Genomic DNA, 20,355 nt, shown 5'->3' with positions numbered 1-20,355 from the left:
AGGTATTTTACAGAGCTTCTTAGACCCACTTTGCTATGGAAAAAGCAAATTAGGTTCCCGTAACCTCCAGAAGGCGCATAAGTCACATTTTTAAAAGGACCTAGTAGCTTGACATGATTTTTATACAGGGTGTGTGATGAAAGTAGATTTTAAGTTAAATAGGCAAAGTATTATTGCCGACATCTGTTCTCATGCCATTCCACTCGATCTGGGACGCCCTGTATAAGCTCTGCAGAGTACTCTATTGCCCTCCCAACATGTTTTTTTCGATCTAGCTAGTTTATAGAATCCTGAACACCTTTTAAACTCATTCAACTTCTCTCTTCATGCACGTGAAGGCATTCAAAAGCTTTCCCGAACAACTGAAGGCTGTTCTGAGTCTTCTAGAGTGACTAATTTAGTGTCATTGTAGCGTGTTTTCTGATTGCGTTAGCAAGTATGCTCTAGAGAAGTTTTAGAAACCACGTGTGTGGCGATGGATCATACTTGGAAACTTTACATGGTCTAAGAGATACTGAATAGGGAACACATTCGTTAAGTGCCTTCTAGAGCCTTCTCATATCTTTTCAGAACACTTACTGTTCTCCCAGAACCAGTTGGCTTTTTCTGAAGCTTTCCAATCCTCTCCAAAAAGATAGAGAAGATTTTCAAACCTTTCAGAACCTTTTCTAGTGTTCCTGATCATTTTTGGAAGCGACTGGACTCTTCTTGTCCTGGTATTTCGCTTTCTGTATCAATACCTGTTAACATTAATGGAAAGATTACTTTGATGGAGGATCATTAGATGAAGACGATTTTGAACACAATTACAATGTGGGAAATTAATAATTAATTATTATACTGTAAGATTAATTTGGTACTCACTTTTTTCAGGATCTTAGTTTTACCATTTATTTCCTGTAAAGTAAGGACAGGACCTTAAGCTGGAAATTGTTCAAAAGCCTAAAGATAGTCTTGAAAAGGGATATCCAACCCCAAGCGTGCGGTTGCGCAAATCTTCGTAAATACGCGAAATAAAATTGCTCCTCGAGAGGCGTGCCCTAACAACCAATAGGAAACCCGCAATTCGGCTTTTTAGCCAGCTCAAGTCGAATAAACGCAACGATCGTGGTCACCGCGCTTGCTTCCCCCAATACGTTTTCTGTTATCGCCAGACATACTTATGTTCACGTTCGCTATAAAGCGGTATATGTGTAAATATTCAAAACCAAATTTTTGAAACGGCCGCCGCCGCACATTGACGTATACTTCGGCATGCAACCAACTATGAAATTGGGGGTGAGGGTGAAAATACTTTTAGTTCCTTTCTGCAAATTTTATCAGAATTCAAATAATGGAGAGACTACCCTAACGATCATTTTAAATGTCACTGGAAGGGAACATGCGCCCAATAAATTTATGTCCTTGCATCTAGAATATAGGTATACATCAGTCAATGAGGTTGAATGAAGCTCTCCACGTCTTTGATGCAAAAATACAAAGTCAAAGCTACTATTACGTCGTGTTAGTTTAATTTCTCTCATTTCCAATTATACGGGAGAGAGAATTGCCTACAATAAATCACCATTCACCGCGAAGTTGTGTGAGCTAATCGGAAGAATACAAAATTAATGTAGTACACGATCTGTGGCGTGTTAAGGCAGAAAAAAAGAAATGTCATTTACCCGGAGGCAGACATTTCAATTTATTGAAGAAATCTAGCTTTATTTACCTATCATATTACTAACAAGTTATACGGATACCTACTAATGCGGTTATTTATTATCTTACATTGAAAATATGCACATGAAGTCCAGTAGATTTCTTTGTGTCCGACCAAACGCAATGACGGAATATGTGTAAATGATCTTCCCTTAATTGTAACAGCTTGGATTGGTGAGTGATTTTTTTGGCTTCCTGCTAATAAAGTCGTCAAGACAATTCATTACTTGTAAATTGTTCGGGCATTGTTTTGCTTGTAAACAAATAACTGTACCTACGATGTAATTTGTTTTGTGTGTGATGTAATAATTACGATGCAATTTATTAATCATGCAGACAAATTGAAAAACGACAACCAGCAACCGCACATTGTTCTCTTTAATTACTTAAGATGTGATTTGATGTACTGCGGCTTTAAACTATTAAATATCTATTGTCTTTTACATCTTGTCAGAAATCGTTTAAATTATTTTTGAGATGGTGTAAGGTCTTGTCAGAAAATGGCTCGCCTTCCTCCTTTCGTCTACTTTAAATAACACGGTGAGTAAATTTGTTTGTGTAAAAACGTGATCGTCATTGACGTGCAATTTCGTAGATAAATTACCCTGTCTCGTACTGTAAAATTATCCCATCGGTATATACTCATGGATTAACCCTCCGTCTGAAATTCACCTTTGAACTGGAAGCACCATGTACTCATAGTTACCTTCTACTTCTGTGACGATCCATATTCAACGTACGTACCTATATAAATGTATTTGACGTTATAATGTGCTTCATATTTATCGGACCACAATGAAATTTGGCAATAATCCAAAAGAAGTTTAAGAGGTCTCTCCCCAATATACATATCCATTCGCCATTCTGTTTCGGCAGGTTTAAAAATAGTTATATAGTAAATTCAGTGTAGCCTTTCGGCAGAACTCCCCGCTGTAACACTATATGCGTTAAAACTATAAGAAGCATGCATCATTTATAATTAGGAATAAGTTAGAGGAGAGCGACCTATCGAGTATATGTGATTCTGAAGTAAAGCAAAATTGTCTATACCAGAATTGAATCCCAAATCCTGGTATACACATTTTTTTTCGTAAAACTGAACAAAAATGCGAAAATCACGACTGTGCTAAATAAGGATTAAATAAACACTACTAAACTCTTGGTAACGTTAGTTTGATGTGCTATCTAACAAAAAAATTGGGCCTAAAGTAGATCCCTGTGGTATGCCGAACCTTATTGGTTTAGGGTTTGACTGGCTGTCCGTTGAGTAAGTTGTAAAAATCTCCTCTAATATGACGTGCATGATACGACCATCGAATAAAATAATAGAAACAGAACCAATTAATTGCTTCAACAACAGGAACTAAGTACGTGACTAAGCAGTCATATTCCAAATATCCAACGCCAAACTTATTCCGACTAATTTAATAAATTACGGTGTTCTAAAGTGATTACTACAAAACAAAACTAATCTTCACCTTTTTTTTTATTAATTATCTTGGAACACTGCGCGATTGATTACATCATATCAATTTTCCGTTGTTAAAAACATCCTATTGTTCGTAATTGTAACATTATTAACGAAAAATGATCGCCTTAGGAAGAAATATTTTTTGAGTATCAGGAACTGTGTCTTTTGAAGACATTGTTGGAAATATTCTGATTGGTTTCCTTGGAAATGTTTCAGAAAACCTTCTTATAGTGTTTCAGGACCGTTTTTAAAATCGTAGGAATCGTCATAGAAATCTTTTAAAAAAATCTCATTTGAAGTATTTACGATAAAAGCTTATTGAAATTAATTGTAAAAATGGAATTTTAGAAAGCTCATTACTTCCGTAACAAACCTTCTTCTGTGGTGAAGTTAGCAACAGCATAGCCGTTTCTAGAACTGCGTGAATTATTAATTTAGGTTGTAACGGTAGCTCTAAATTTGGATTGATTTTTTCGAATTTTTTTCATGAAGACACGTAATATTAATTTTTTTTTAGATTTGAAGGGCATTCATATTTCGAAAAATGACGTGTCGAAATTTAGAGGGCCGATTTTTCAATAAATTATGTGGCTACTTTCAAAAATAAATCTGTAAGCATTCGGTAGAGTGGAAGATTGTTCCTTTTGCATCTTTTAATGTCTATAGAGTATTGTTTCTTTAATGGATTCCGTATGTCTGGAGACGAGATGTCAGAGATTTGGATTATATTCAGTTATTTTAATTAGGGCTATTTGATTACAACTGCGAATTCAGCACGAGGGCATTTCAGCATCGTGGAAACTGCAACGTAGCATATACTAAAGAATAGAGAAGTGAAGATTTGTAGGGTGAGTAGGCTCAAAGGCAGACTTCGTTTAGTTTTTTTATTTGGTAATCCAAATATTTCGGACGCAGTTTGCTGTCCTTCCTCAGTGGGACCACTGGTAAAAGGTTAACAGTTAGCAAAATAAAGACAGGCTTACAATTGTGTGCACTAAACACGTCGTTAACAAAATGGTGGACGCATCCATTTCTTGGTGAACAAATACATCAACAAAATATTGAAAAAGATACATTAAAATTTTGGGAAACACATCAATTTGATCTAAAATTAAATACATAACGTCATAATTAAACTCTCGAAATTACAATTCAATTTACCTGAGCCCCAGACGTAAAAATACCAGGACATGATGTACACAGATCAAGTCATTGAAATGCACTGATTGCTAATTGAGGAAAAGTTTTGGACAATTGACAGGAAAAGAGAATGAAACGCCATCTGATCCATTCTTCTTATCGTCTTATCGTATGGTTGTCGAAGAAATTTTAAATTTTGAAAATTTAAGGGGTAACAGCTTTCAGTTTCAGTAGAGAATTTTTGCAAACCTCCCCAAAAAAGCATTTGCCTGTGTTAATGTGGGCATTTCGACCATGGGGCAAAATTCAACTAAGACTGCAAGAAGCAAATTATATTGAATGAAAAGTGCTCGATAGACAATATTTTTAACGTCACATGCAAATTTCGAAAGAGATTGAATGAAAACAGTTAGTTTTTTAATTAAATTTAATCGGTAATTGTTTAATTCATTGAATTCTATTTGTTGTATTTATTTTATGATAAATTTAAACGAGCTACTTAGGGAACGTTTAATCGAAATTTTTCTGTGAATTAATCTGGTCAGGTGTTGATAAAAAGTTGTTATCGGAGAATTCATTGGTTTATCGTCAATCACTGTCACGTGCGAGATAAGCGATGCAGGTGTTTTATTAGTTCTGGCGGCGTAGATGGAATTTCGAGTGTCTTCGGAAATAAGGGTCTTAATTTTATTAGAGGAAGTGGTTTTTGCTTAAACAGAAAGAATGAAAGGCGGTCTCGGGTTATTTTGAAAGAGCACGGAAATCTCTATGGCGCCAATTTTGTACCGGTACTCCAGCCGGATATGCCATTTTAAAAATAAAGAAACGTAATCGTCATCATGTTAGTAAAATAATGCGGAAACAAGTTTAGTGTTTTACACGTGGAATGTCGAATTCAAATTCTTCGGAAAAAAATTAATAATTTGGTAACATTGACAAAAAACAAAAAGTAAATAGGTTTCCATGCACAGGTTAAAAAATGACATCGAAACAAACATTAAAAAATTAGTTGTCTATTGACACCGTACAAATGGAATACCCTGTACATTTAAAAATAATTTCTGTAGATGCGCAACCATCTATGGTTGACATTTGCACAAAAGGTTTTTTGATATTTTTTACCAGCTATGAGCTAGGAAAGACCGACGCACTGTTGCAGGACCCTGTATAAAGAAGATAAATTAGTAGGTTTCCTTGATTTTCCAATAATTGCGAATACAACAATTGAAAAAAAAATCGTATTTTAAAAAATGCAAGGGTTGATCTTGAAACTTGTGTAAAATTGACGGTTTTCGAGGAAAACGTGAGTAATAGACACAGGGACGAAAGCACGATTTTGACTATAAAACTTAATATATTAACGGGAAGTTTCTTGGAGCTAATATTAAACATATTAACGCCAAATTTGATATGTTTTCTAAACAAAACGGGACTTTTACAAGGACGGTCGCAACGTTCCGAAGATGGGTGCTTTAGCACATCAACGTCTATGGTAAAGCAGCTCATTTAAAATCAAATAATCATTTAATGGTCAAGCAACACAGGTAAAATGAATAACATTAAAACTCACCCAGTGTGTGAAAGAGGACACTAAAAATATGTTTTCCAATAAACGAACTGTCCAAAACGTTTCTTGTTTAGGAATCTCCAAAACGCCCCAAACTTTGCGTTGCTGCAATACCCAACTATATGACATAAGCTCTATAGATTCTGCATTTAAATAAGCAAATTTTTCCCACAGTTAGTCTCAATTCAATTAATATTTTGGCCGGATCGGATTTAGTAACTTCCGCGATCACCTGCCGGCTATTAGCATTCCTAAATTTTATGTTGTACAACGAAAATTCAGTAAAATGAGTTAGTTGCAATTACCAACGAACAAAAAGCGACCATATCAGAATCAATAATTAATAATGCAGTAAAATTAGCCGCTTTAAATCCATTTTATTTGTATGGTGATTGAATGCGCGTTGCAAATTGCAATCGGCGTGGCTTTTCTTTATTAAATTAAAACTGCGTATACGAGATTGAAAGGAGATTCCATTACTATTTGCATACAAAACGGACGACGGTATTTTAGTAATGGCCTATAATTTGTCTACTGCTTGTCTAGTTTAATTTAACAGTCATTTGTACGAAGTTGGAAGCGTCAAGTCAATTATCGGATATAACAGATTGTACACATTTACCTACACGGTGAAAATTTTTACTTTCAGGTCATGATAAATGTTAACAATTAGAGAGAGAAAAATACGTGTCGCCGCCGTTAGTAAAAATGTAATCGTTTGGTAATTAACCACCTTTCGCGCCGTTACAACATCGCCGTTATCAATTTTGACATTAACCCATCACTTAATTAGTAACACAATGTTATTTAATTAATCAATTTGCTCGCACAAATCCATCGGCTTCTTTATGCTCAAATAATAATCTACAAATCAGAAAGTGGACCAGTTATTGTATTCGACTTAGAACCTTCAGTCGCGATTTTGAAACGTAACAAAAGGATTTTTATAAATTGTAAAGTTTGAGGTGACTGGAGGATTGCATATTAATTACCACCTTATTATTTATTATATATTATCATTATACTCGCAATGTTTGAACTTTTCGTTTATTCAATGAACTATGCAATGTCATGCTGCAGAAGAGAGATTGTTATGAAATGTTTCTATTTCACATTTTTGTGGTGTAATACCCTTTCTTCTCTCCATGAAAGGGGTATACATTTTTTTGGAATCCGATGTCCTAAATCGCACTGCATTTGATTAAAACTAACAAGCACAAATTAAGAGGTGGCAAAGAAAATTGGTTGCACGAAACTGTCTTCATATCAAAATTAAGGTAACAGTTTGAATGCTTTTCAGACAATTTTAATTTGCATTAGATTATTTGTAAAACAAGAAATCAATTTTCCAATGATGTTGAGAACTTACCCAGATACACCAAGTCATCCACTTAAGGGTATTTGAAACTCATTTAACCTATAGCGCAGCAATGGAAAGTAATTTCGGGCGCAAGAATGGTTATAACGTTATACTTTCTAGTTATATCATCATAAATCACTAAAAGTTCAACGCGCTATAGTCCAAAACACTCATTTTTTAAACATATTGTGCAAAGAATATTGTCGAAAATTTTACATGAAAACTGCTGCCTCTAGAAAATGCAATAGTATTTTGAGAAACAGTTTGCATACAGTTTTCATTGCATGAAATATGTTTATAAGGCCCTTTTCAGAACAAACAATTTACCAATTGTAAGCTAAGGGAACTGTACCCAAAATAATAAAATGCGTTATAAAGTACTCTATTTGGCAAGCTCTCAAACCTTGTGTGCGCAAACCCCTAATTTCGTTTAATTTAAAATATGTTGTTTTAATTTATTAACCACAATTCACAGTACATGGTAAACCACTTTAGTCAGAGAAAATCCCGTATTGAAAAAAATACCATTTTATTGATGTAGGTAATAGAAAATAATTCTGCTGTTACATAGAAACATTACAAACAGTGTCATATTCTGATTCCTCTTAAAAAGGTGTTAATTTAGACTGCTCATTTAGAGTTAGGAACTAGATTAGGAAAACGCAATACCAATACTTATGATTATACATATCCCAAAAAGACTTCCAATATACCTATGATCCGCCAGGTATTAAATTTAGCAACTTGGTCCCCATTTAAAACGAGCACCCTATATAGATAACGTTGCTGCAGTTTGACTATGACAAAACTTTTTATAGTAAATTTCCCTCCGAAAATCCACCTCCGGGCAAAAACGCCCTTGAAATATTCACGAACAACACGAGCTCATAAGATTTGTTCACGAAATCCAAAGAAAATTCGATCCGTAAGATTCACCCACAAGTCTCGCCCCTGAAATATTTGTCCTTGGTGGTCGGTTCAAGAAATTTGCTTAGGAGTGTTCTTGTTAAATTTTAATTCATAACCCCTGAGAAAAGAGTGTAGATACAATAATCTCGCTTTTAATATACGGGAAAAACTGTTATTTATAACTTTAATGATCAAAGTAAAAACTATTAAACACACATTAATCCAGTTAAATTGTATTTTTACCAGGAAAGTTGTGGGGTAGTTTTGATTTCTTTGATTCTATATGTTTTTTTGGGGTGCTGAATCCGAATCTGAGGTTTGCTAACAAAATTTCATGACGCAACATTGAAAAAAATACAAAAGAAGTTGAAAAAGATATTTTTTGGTAGTTTTGTGCTTACAACTGGAAAACTATCAACTTTTCGAAAATAACCTTCCTATTCAAAATTAAAGTACATAAAATTTCCTACAGATTCCACTATTTAGTTTTTTTCCTCGATAAACCGTTCGGGCTCAAGCGCCAGTTGAAAATTGGCGTATTTCGGCTGTCTCCACAAAACATAGTTTTTTCACACTAAAACCCTAAATTAATATTAAGCGTTGTCAATAAGTGAATTCCTTGCATTTACCTACTATTATTTGAATTTTATATGTAAGGGTGGTTTTTTCTCATTTTCATAACGTTCAAGGTGTTTATTGTAGTCCAGAATTGTATGAAAAGTTAATTTCTAACGAACAACAGTATATTATATTATTATTATATTATTTATAATATATAATACTTATACTGTGCTATCTAAAATTATTCCCACTCTCTTCTGAACCAGATAAAGAAATCACAAAACCCTACGGTAGCATGTTTGGATAATTATTGTTGAATTTGGGAAAGTGGCGTTGTGGTCATTATTAATTCCAAACATTCAAATGGAAAAAGGGGTATATTGATTTCCTATTCAACGGCATTATCCCTCTTACTCCGGTGTTCTGAAGAATCACGTACCTACTCCTCGGAGTGGGGTAACGCAGGTTACCCCAGCTTAAATTTGTCTGCTAACAACTGAACCCGATTTATTTCTTTTCTGTTTACATGTTAACCAGCGACAAAAAGCGAGTTCATGATTTTGGACTGTCCGTCCGTCCGTCCATCTGTGTAACTTTGTGCGCTTGTGTATGTATGTGTATGGGAGGAGGGCCTCGAGACTGCAAACGTAAGTACACGGGGACGTAATGGGCCTTGGCTCATCTGTGAAGGAGTGGGAGAGTTTTATACCAGACGGAACAGTTATAAAATCTTTTGAGGAGACCGGTAGACAATGAAAAGTACGGATTTATATTATTTGCACAGAATAATAATAAAATAATAATAAATGATGAGTATTTGCTGATACAGCCGAAATACGCCAATTTTCAACTGGCGCTCGAGCCCGAACGGTTCATCGAGGAAAAAACTAAATAGTGGGGACTGTATGAAATTTTAAGTACTTTCATTTTGAATAGGAAGGTTATTTTCGAAAAGTTGATAGTTTTCAAGTTGTAAGCACAAAACTGCCAAAAAAATATCTTTTTCAACTTCTTTTGTATTTATTTCAATGTTGCGTCATGAAATTTTGTTGGCAAACCTCAGATTCGGATTCAGCACCCCAAAAAACATGTAGAATCAAAGAAATCAAAACTACCCCACAACTTTCCCGCTAGATGCCCGTTTGAGCACAAATGGCCTGTATTACATGGCTTACAGGGCCGGACTGGCCCAGGTCGCTCCGGCCCTGCATGGCTACTACTATTGTTCTTTTCTTAAAAAAAAATAAAGTCGTTGAATTCCAGACACAAATAGCGCCCAGTGCCTTGTCCATGAAAACTCACCCTTGACGAAAACCGTCCCTCGGATTGTTCACCTCTAAGGTAAAATTGTCTCCATTGAGAATTCCTTAGAAAGCGTTCCAAGAAAGATTCACATTCATGGATATTCACATTCAATCCCAAAAAAATAAATTACAAAGAGAATATTTCGCCCAATCCTCGATTTGGGAGGGTGCCCCTGTTGGTGGCGGTGTTTCTACCTTGGATGGCTAGGGATATTCTTTGACGTAGGAAAGTTTTAGCACGGGTATCAACCGAACTCAAAAAAAAACAACAATGATGTGGTTTCCGCGCTGCACGGACCGAAGGTTTTAAAGGCCGCAAAGAAAAAAATGGTTAGTGTCTAAACTGGAATAATTTTCGTGCTTCTACTTCGTTTCACTAGCTGGCCCGTGTAACGAGAGCATTTTGGATATCAATTTTTTGATTTTTTAGCAATGTTAGGATTTTTAAGCTGTAAACATGTCAAGAGTTTAAAATGTCTTCCCAAATTTTCAATAAGCTTTCTTTAAGTACTTGTGTCTAGCTCAAATTACACAAATTAAAACTACAAAACCCTATCTCCCAACAAACTTTATTTTGAAATAATTAAAGAAAAATTGAATCTCAGGGTCCAGCTGGGTCCCGAAACGTTAGCAAATATGATTTATCAAAACCTTGAAGTTCCAGAAATCCGTAATTCAAATGAAACAGCAGTATTAAATGTTGGCTTATATTGGAAATGACCATCGCTTAACCCAAAACAAGAGAAATTTTCATTGAACAACAAAAACAAACTTTGTCTGGATTTTCTCTACTATTACTGGAATTAATTAATAATTTTCTGAGATCGAATACAAAATAAATCTTCATTATCACCCACGAATAACAGTAACACACAATGACATACAGAAATAAAATAAATCATTCTACAAAACAAACAAACTTTAATTTTAACAAAGACACAACTTTAAAATCGACGAATGACCCAAATAAATAATGCTGTGTCCAGTGGTATGCGGCCAATTATACCATCCACATAATGTTCAGCTAGCTCAAACAAATTGAATTTTAAACTTAGAATTTACCTAGACACTTCCGGCATCTGTCATAAAGTAAAATTCCAATATTGATTGAAATTAGTAATTTTGGGAGTGGAGAGGCCTCGATCAAACTTCCGAAGCAAATTTGAACCACTGAAATAAATCCTGGTTACGAAGAGAAAAATTTGACATAAAGACAAGCTTTAAACTTCGCACAGCCTTCAATAAATCAAATCGGGAGGACAGGGCGATCCAAAGAAAATCTAACACTAGAAAAATACAAACTCAAATGAGATAAACCAATTCTGGGCTTTTTCGTAAATAATCCCCCCGATTTACTTTAATAATAAATTGAAATGTTTCTCATATACAGGGCGTCTCCTAATTATTTTGGGTGTTTAGACCGAAATAACGTCGACGTGACGTCAAAAATGATGTATCGCACTTTCTTCCAGTTTTCCCAAAAGGATCTAGCGTAAATCCTCAAAAATTCAAAGACTATTGTTTGCATCGAATTTTTCTTTATTACAGGTGTAGGTATAGTAAAAAATAGGCAACCTCGCTTCTTGTTTTTCTAGTCTACATGGTAAAAAATTGCGATGATTTCGCCGTAAAAAAGACACGGCCCTAGGTAATTCGCTATCGGAATATGCGCCACTAAAATATTGCCCCCGGACTAATCCCAGAATATTTTTCAGCCGAATATTCCCTCGGAATGATCGCTGGGAGTATATTAGTCCCCGGAATATTGACCCCTAAAGCATTACCGTACGGAACATTTGTCCACTCGCCCATGACTATTGGTTTCCTAGCTCGCTCGGTCCTGTGAATTAATTCACGAAAACTAGCCCTCGCTCCCTAGGAACGCTGGCTCAAGGGAAAATTGGTTGCCGTCGGAATATCGGTAGACAAACACCTCGCTCCAGAAAAAGGTTCTAGGAAACTCTCTGTAACACATCTTACTAATCGTCATTTTTTCCAAGAGACGAATTTTCTTTAAGATTTTCTTAGATAGAATTTTATCAGGACATCGGCCAAATATCTTGCATTAAATTTATTCAGTCAGCAACTTTAAACATCGATTAATAGCACATTTATTCCCGAATTGGTCTAGGTGTAGTTGTTACATTCGAGCAATAAAGATTCAAACTAACCACCAGTTGCAGTCTTTCCTAGTGTCACCTTGAAGCGGTGTGACAAATTGGTGTATGAACAGAAAAAACCAAAAAACAAGTAAAAACTGTAGATAAGCACACACAAAATATTCTCTTGGTAGACCGAGATATGAAAACGTCTTTCTGCGCATATTGGGCGCAGGCAAAATTTACTGGAACCAATTAACCGGCAATGAATTTTCTTAGAGGCAAATATGCAAGGTGAGACCTTTCTAAAGTCGAGTAGCGACTTATTTGCTAGTTGAAATGCTCCTACCATTCTAAATCTTAGAGGTTTGGAAATAATATCAGCTTCTTTCGAATGACTATCTTGAAATTTTGATATTCTACTGTATGTTTCTACACCCCCCCTCCCCTTTTTAGATTTCTTTTGATAACGCAATTTTTCCTTTCTTGCATTCTTTACCTAAATTTAATGTTCCTGTAATATTCCTTCCGCTATTTTTTAGCGCTATTCCAGTCACTTTCTCTGTCCGTCCATCTGTCCCTCTGTCCAAGGCCTTAACCACTCCTACAGTGTTCTATTTATTTAGTTTGTCCTTTTTTAATTCGGTAGCTTATAGCTTTTGCACCTGCACCAAGGAAAACTTTAACGATTAGTGTCCACATGCGCAGACTACGCAATTCCAACTTTCTTATTAATGGAGACATTTGTTTGAAATTTTAACCATAGATGCTTCTCGTAAAGAAAAACATCTCTATGGCCTTTTCAATTGTTTTCTACCTCGCCCTTACCCGTCAAAACGTATTAGAAAATCATGCTACGAGATCTCAACCTCGGTCGGGCGTGTATAAAACACCATTTGTTAATGGAAAAAAGAACATCAAGTATAATATAATACAGCGAAAACCCGCAGTTTAAGTAGTGTAGGGAACAAGTTTTGTTTCACATTTTTTTAAATTACATATGAGGTCGTGTAATACATCATTTAAAAGCTTATTCAATTCTCTAACAAGATGTAACTTCTTTAGGCTTAGGCTAATTTAGGCTAAGTATGGTTTGTATTCAATTGAGTGAATTCAATTCCTAAATTCTCTCGGTTTGAGTTAGCCAACGTGGTACAATCTGAAATCAGGCTAATCAGAGATTGGAATGAGATTCCATTGATTTTTAAGGGAGTATAATCCTACTTCAAGGGTAAAGGTAGATTGGAAACAAGCGTGAGGTGTCCACCAAAATGCATTGAACAGGAGATAATCCAAAATGCAATAACCTACTTTAAAACCCTTGCAACTACTCTCGCATTTTCATACGGTATAGAATAACAAGAAGACGTTATTAAAAGCAATAATAGAGTACAAACTAAAAGTTTAATGATACATTATATACGCGTAGTAACTGTGAGATTCTGATTTAAAATTATGCAAGAATTTATAGTTCCCATCAAGTAGCGAATCGCAGTCGGTGCTACACAACCAGAAAATGTTAGAAGTTCACGAAAGGTATGAATTCAATTGTAAGTAAATGATGCACTTCTCTTAACGTAACAGTTAGTTTAATTACGAGTTATTTTGTTAAATTACGATCGCAATTTGTTTTTAAAACAAAGAATTATTAATCGTCCCATTTTTTAACGGTTAAACAAACGGTTCGCGTTATCATCGATGTAATTTATTGTAATCTTTTTTTATGCGGCGTTAAATTAAGTCGTCAAGCGGGCCAAGAAATTTTTTTCCGTCCGGCTTAACCGATTGGATTAGAATGTTTGAATGCAGATAAAAATACTTCTATTAATTAGGAAAGATTGTTATTACCGGTGTAGGAGATTGTAAATAAATTAACGGAGGTGCATGGCCTGTTGTTAAAGTAGTCGAAGCGCCGGAAAAATACATTATGCAATCATTACCTAAACAATGTTATTTATTCGAAATTACAACGATGACCCCAATTAGAAAAGAAATGGGTGTCTTAAGTAGGTGCAGGGCATTTGATCTATAAATTAATAACCGATTTCACTTTTGTCACACAATTTCCTGTATTTCCAAAAAAAGAAATCAAAATTGGAAGTTTTTTTTTTTGTACAGGATGTGTGAATATTATGTCAAACGTCGTTTGCAGTGAAGTAACTCTAATTTACACATTTTATGTAACTGGAAAAAAGTTACTGTGAGCTAAACCGTTTACTGCACAGTAAACAAATTGATCCTGAATTGTTTAAATTCATATCACCCTACAGTACCACACGCTCAGAAATCGCCGTGATCTGCTGATAGTCCTGCAAGAATTCACTAGGTGAAAACTGAAAACGACTGAAGGGTTTCCTTTCAGAATGGGAGTTCCAATCTAAGTCTTCCAGAATTCGTCATAAGTTCCTATCCCTATAAATTTATAAGGCTACAAAATTCTACATCCCCGAGATTAGGCAAAGAGAGATTTTGCAAAGAATTTTTGTTAAGGATTCGTGACTCTCGTAATTTTTTACAAAAAATCATCTGGGCGGACGAATCCAAATGTTGTCAACGATGGATGTTTAGAAATCGGCATTTTTGGGTTCGCCCAAACCACCGTCTTGTAATGGAGGTGGAAAACCAAGTTCTGTTAATGGGCAATGAGCTGCCATACGTCAATTTGATAAACTGAAATTTTTGACATTTTTTTATTGCGAATTTTGAAAAATCGCAGCAGTCCTGAAAAGTTTTTCAAGCCTTTCAGCAGTGAGATCAGGTCAATAAAAAAAGTTTTTACACTTTAAGTATTCGATTATAGAAAACACCACTCACGTATCTTGAACGGTTGAATTTTTGAATGGCCCATTGCATCACAAAATATTTAGAGAAAAATTGAAATATGTCAAAAACTATGACAGATACGTACGCGTTGAATTCAGAATAAAATGGCACATTTAATGTTTATAATTATGTAGAAAACCAAGGTGGCGCCAACTTCCGGCGCGATCTTGAAATTATTCTGTTTCAATTCGCAATGATCAATTATGGCTGTGAACCAAATTTCAAGTTTCATAAACTTCAAACCAACGAGCTACTTAAATTTCCCTACATTCGAATTCTTAGACACTAAAGGACGCGCTGAAAAGCTTTTGGGGAGAATCGCGAATGAGCAAGTGTGTCAGACCCCATTTCCGGCTAAACGGCTGAACCGATTGAAACCAAATGCCGTACACATGTTCCTAAAAGCAAGTGCTAAAAAGTTTTTGGGCAGAATCGGGTGATATCTGTGCTACCACAGCAATTTTTTTTCCTTTTAATAACCAGGGATCTGATATTTTCATATTCAAAGATACCCAGATACCAAATTTAATTTGATTATTCAAATTTTTGTATTTTAATTTTTTTATTGGAATAAGAATTTTTGCAAAAATTTGGAAATAGCATACCCAATTTCGGGCTTTTCTTAGAAATGTTTCTCACATACATTTCAATAAATATACTACTGTTTACTATTACTTGACTCCCGAACCCGGCAATACGAATGAGTTTAACCTACTTTTTGGAACATTTTCCAACTCATGTTGGAAGGCGCTATTATGGCGACTCTCATCGTCTGTGCGTCGGTCCGTGGCCTTAACTACTACAGATTTCAAGAGTGGTAGAGCCGGGAAGTCGGGTGTTCAAACCTGAGCTAAGGTGAATTTTTCTTCTGTGGCAGAGATGGGAATTTCCTTAGATCAGTTTCGAACATTCTGCCGACTACTCCGAATTAGGTTTTCCTGCAGTTACCCTAATTCGTAAGGTAAATACTGGGGTAGTATAGAACAACTTAAGACCTTCTCCAAGGGCACCTCTAAAAAGCATTATGCGGGTCACTCTGTATTGGGCGCAAGCCTGTTGAGGACCCAGAACAAGAGAGGGACAATAAATAAATAAATAAATAAATAAAGACTGCGCAATGTCCACGTTCTTATTTATAGAGATATTTTTTTGAAATTTTAACCACAGATACTTCTAATAAAGACAAGTATACCGAATATTGTAAAAATCAGATGGGCGCATATGCATATATTTATGCCTTATCTTATATTTCGTTGTACACATAATAGTTATGTGACCTTTCGGGAAGTACTGATCAATTCATGGAAAATGCACCTTTTTTTCATTCTTTTTAATTTTTTAATTCAATAGTCTTTAAATTCCAATCTCATCAACAACACCACATACTTGACGAGCTTTTTAAAATTTTTAGTGAAATTAAGTAAAATCCTAATAGTTGTAGTTTACATTTGAACGATTTGAAGCCTCTTTTCCCTATATAAATTGGAGAGATTTTCCCAAACCCCGCTAGAGGCTCAAAGACCAGTAGAAATAAATTTGACGTGTTTTTGTCTACATTGGATTTTCGATAGAGACAGAAATATTAGGGGTGACACGTTATAAAGTCCTACCAGACTTTTTTTCTATCCTTCTTTCTTTGTCTTGTTTTTATACAACGATATACTCACGTATATGGTTTCCAGCTTTTAAGGTTGGCAACTTTGTAGAAGATTCTAGTTATTATTATTATTATTACCGGATCGTAATGCCTAAGTACGTATAAAAAACAATAAAATTAAAGAATAGAAAAAGAATCAGTTTCTTGATAATTCAAATTACAATCTCATTGATACGCATTGGGAAGAGTATTATTAAATACTGCAAACATAATTTATTAAAAAGAAAACACCCAATGAAAAATATTAAATTGTGATTCGTCTTTTCTGTCATGAATGAAAATCGCAAGGTTCTCTAGCAGTTGGCGAAAAAGAACTTCTGTTGGATATTTTGAAACAATGAAAGGAATACGATTATAATTAAAAAAACTAGTTGTTACTTCTCAATTCACCTAATGTATAAATGGAATAATTTCTTTGGCTTCTTCAGCTTTGAACAGTTTGGAAAGGATCAGAAACTTTAAAAGAATCAGATTCTCGCAACTTTACATAAACTTCCTTATGGATCAACGTTACGCGTTGACCGCTTGTTTTCCATAATCACAAACCGCAAATTATTTAAACTAAAACTCGCTGAAATCTTCTTTCGTATCGGGTAAGCCCCACGTCCTTCCCAACGCAAAGAAGCGTAAATGACTCATTTAAATTTGCATTTTAATTGTGAAACTACACCGTATACTGTTATATGTAGGTATTTAATGGCACTTACCTTGAACGAAATTTCGCGGAACTTTTTCAGTAAACAATTTGGAAATATCAGACATACAGCAATCTGAAAAGTGCAAGGATATTGAAAATTTAGTAATCCATAGACGAATGTAGCAAAACAGAGGGAACCCTCAACAATCTCCCCTGTGATTTCATTAATTCCTGTTCAACGATCTGAGTCAGCATCCCGAATAAAACCGATAAGCAGAAATACACCAAAAACATCATTTCGAATAATAACCATAATTAATGACCTGGTTCGAATGCAAGTTATTATAACCAAAACAAAGAAAAGAGGTTCGGAATTTCCATTTTATCTAAACCATTAATATAAATATCGGTTAATAATGGCGTCATTTCATGACAAAGCCTTCTCGCAATTATGATATTTTTAAAATCTGCATAGTCTAATAAAGAAAGTACCTGTCTCGATGCTGCAAATACCTGCGATTGCTTACGAAATGAATGTTGTAACGGCGCGCATTCAATTCGGCTGGCGAACTTCAAATCATGGCATTTATACTAATTAGCTTATTATATAATTTCGTGCAAGAAAAATTACGCCAGCAAGCGTCCCTAGTGAAGCTGAAGAGCATTGACAAGGGGCAACATTCTTCGAATAATCCAGTAATAAAGAATAAATATGTAAGAGGGAAAAAAGAACTTTGATGATCCGGTAACAACAGAAAGCTTATTAATCGATTATTTTCACTACCATATATGACTATGTACGCGTCTAGCTTTTTATATTCAAATATGCAATACACTTTAAGTAGTTCGTGTGAGCCCATGAAAAGGTAGAACAAGTAAAATTAATTTTAGAGATATTTGGGTTTTGATGTTAGCGAACGGAAAAAATGCGAATCTAACGAAAGTTTAGGAGACGCGTGAACTGGAAAACAAACTGCTTCATTTTTGAATTGAAGAAGTATTGTGCCATCTTTTATTTAATTGCTGTTGTTTTTACGGTATTTAGTAGAAGAAATAGTGGCTGCATAGATGTGTAATTTCATGAAGCATTCGACATCTCTGTGCTGGAATTTGGGAGTAAAATGTGTCCAGACTTGGCGTATCCCACCTGTAGATTATTAGATTTTACCTCACTAATTAACAACTTTATTTGGGAGAAGATTGTAAATTAAACTATACATAAAATTAATTAATTTGCTATTATTTTTAGTTGCTACACAACCCTCACTAACTAAATTCCCTACGTACTCCCTTTCCAATGATCATGATACATCCTGCGTCCGTAACTAGTAATTCTTGGATTTTGAGATAGCTTAGAGGTTGGACTTTGTTGATTGGTCCTCATTGAAGAGAAAAGCTGGGTTCAGTCGGTCTATTGAACTCATCGTAAATCTTTTTGAATTACAAAATGCTTATTTTCTCTTTCTAAAACTTTATAAGGTACATCATATGTTGGTCGCAGACCGGTTTTTGAAGCGTCGTGCCTCAAAAAGATATATGATGAAGACCAAAATTCTTTATGTACAAAGATTTTTCTATACTGGGGACGGATCAAATCCAGTTCATTTTCTATAAAGAAATTTCTCATTATTTTGCGTAACGGCCTGTAAAAATTCTGCAGGTAACCTATGCCATAAACTAATTCGGCCGAAGAAGCCTCTATGTCCACTTTCAAAGCGCTACGCATACCTAATAAAATTAATGGTAACGTTTTGATCCAATCCTCATCTTCATAGCAATGGCGGACAGCTTTCATTTGGCGGTGGAAACGCTGAACAAATCCATTTGCTGAAGGGTGATATGCTGAAATTCTTAGATAAACATTTCGATAAATCCTGAAATAAATCTGATTCGAACTGCTTTCCTTTAATCCGCTCAGAAATACCAAAACGTACAATCCAACTCATAATCATTGCGCTAGTTAGCGACATTTTCAGCAGTGATATTAATTATGTGTGAATCCACTTGCATAAGGCATGGGGCTCACCACAAATCGAAATTTTGAAACTACATATTCTTTTAATGGCATGTCTAGTGCCCTTATTTCTTTGACATGGAACGCATGCTTTCAGTTTTTGCGTAGCTTTAATTTCTGGATCCACGAATAGATTGTCTACGAAATGAGGGAGTTAAATACGGTCTTATTTTAGTAGAGGAGCTAACTCGAAATCAACTGAATGAGAGTGATACATATTAGCCGATAGAATTCCACTGTGGCCTATCCTCATATGCTAAAATCGACCGTCTGTCGCCTCAGGCCACGATACTCTGCGGTACTTCTTGCGGTACCAATTGTAAATGGTTTTTTTTGGGAAAATAAGTTATACACCTAATGAAAACGTTGATAATAGTTTCTTAAAAACTCGCTAACATTTGATATCTTCGTAAAGAACAATTCTTAGTCGGTTTTTCACGAACTCTCTACGGATAGAACTAAGGTACAGTTGCATCAATGAGGCTGATTTTTTTACAGACTAAGGATAGGAACTGCCAATGACGAGGGCAGTGTTTCTTCTTTAAATTTTTTCTCTAATTATAAGATTATCTTATTATTATAAGACCGTTTAGCGATTACATGATAGTTTAGTACTTCCCAAATCCCAATGTAATGTGAGCTGCCTAAATCAGACTGGGCTTCTAACAACGAAAACGAAAGCAGTGGTTTTTCGTACTAAAAAGGGAAGTTACCTTAGTTGCAACACGAGCGACATCGTTATTAATTCCCATTACCAATAATTTCCTATTAACGAAATCATATTAATTTTTTTGTGAATTAATAACCAATAATCTAAAAAAAAACACTCGAGCACGTCAATTTTAGGTTCAAGAGGAACATCTTTTTTAATAAATCACACTTGTTGATCTTACCCATTAGTACTAGAACCATTATCCCTTAAATTTGATAAGTAACGGTCGTAAATTGTTTAGATTTATTTATTACTATTATTATCATGCTGAGAGACTGCGCAGTCTTTACTACGAAGCTCTGGATAGGACACATAGGAAATTATTTTGTAATTTACAGTTGTAACTGGGAATTAGTTTATAATTTACAGTTGTAATTGGGAATTATACTAATTTACAGTT

The 20,355-nt window shown here is 35.0% G+C and overlaps 1 protein-coding gene across 1 annotated transcript in view; it reads left to right on the top strand.

Moving 5' to 3' along the window:
* The first annotated feature begins 1,808 nt into the window (after positions 1–1,808).
* LOC116161075 (titin homolog) overlaps positions 1,809–20,355 on the top strand; it is a 55,722-nt gene continuing 37,175 nt past the window's right edge. The window contains exon 1 of the mRNA XM_031474285.1: positions 1,809–1,875. The gene's annotated coding sequence lies outside the window, so the exon portion shown is untranslated. The remainder of the gene's footprint in view (positions 1,876–20,355) is intronic.

The sequence above is a fragment of the Photinus pyralis genome, unplaced genomic scaffold (genome assembly GCF_008802855.1).
Source record: "Photinus pyralis isolate 1611_PpyrPB1 unplaced genomic scaffold, Ppyr1.3 Ppyr1.4_LG10, whole genome shotgun sequence".
Taxonomy (NCBI): Eukaryota; Metazoa; Arthropoda; class Insecta; order Coleoptera; family Lampyridae; genus Photinus; species Photinus pyralis.
The sequence above is the reverse complement of the archived record's forward strand: the minus strand, read 5'-3'. Positions and strand labels throughout refer to the sequence as shown.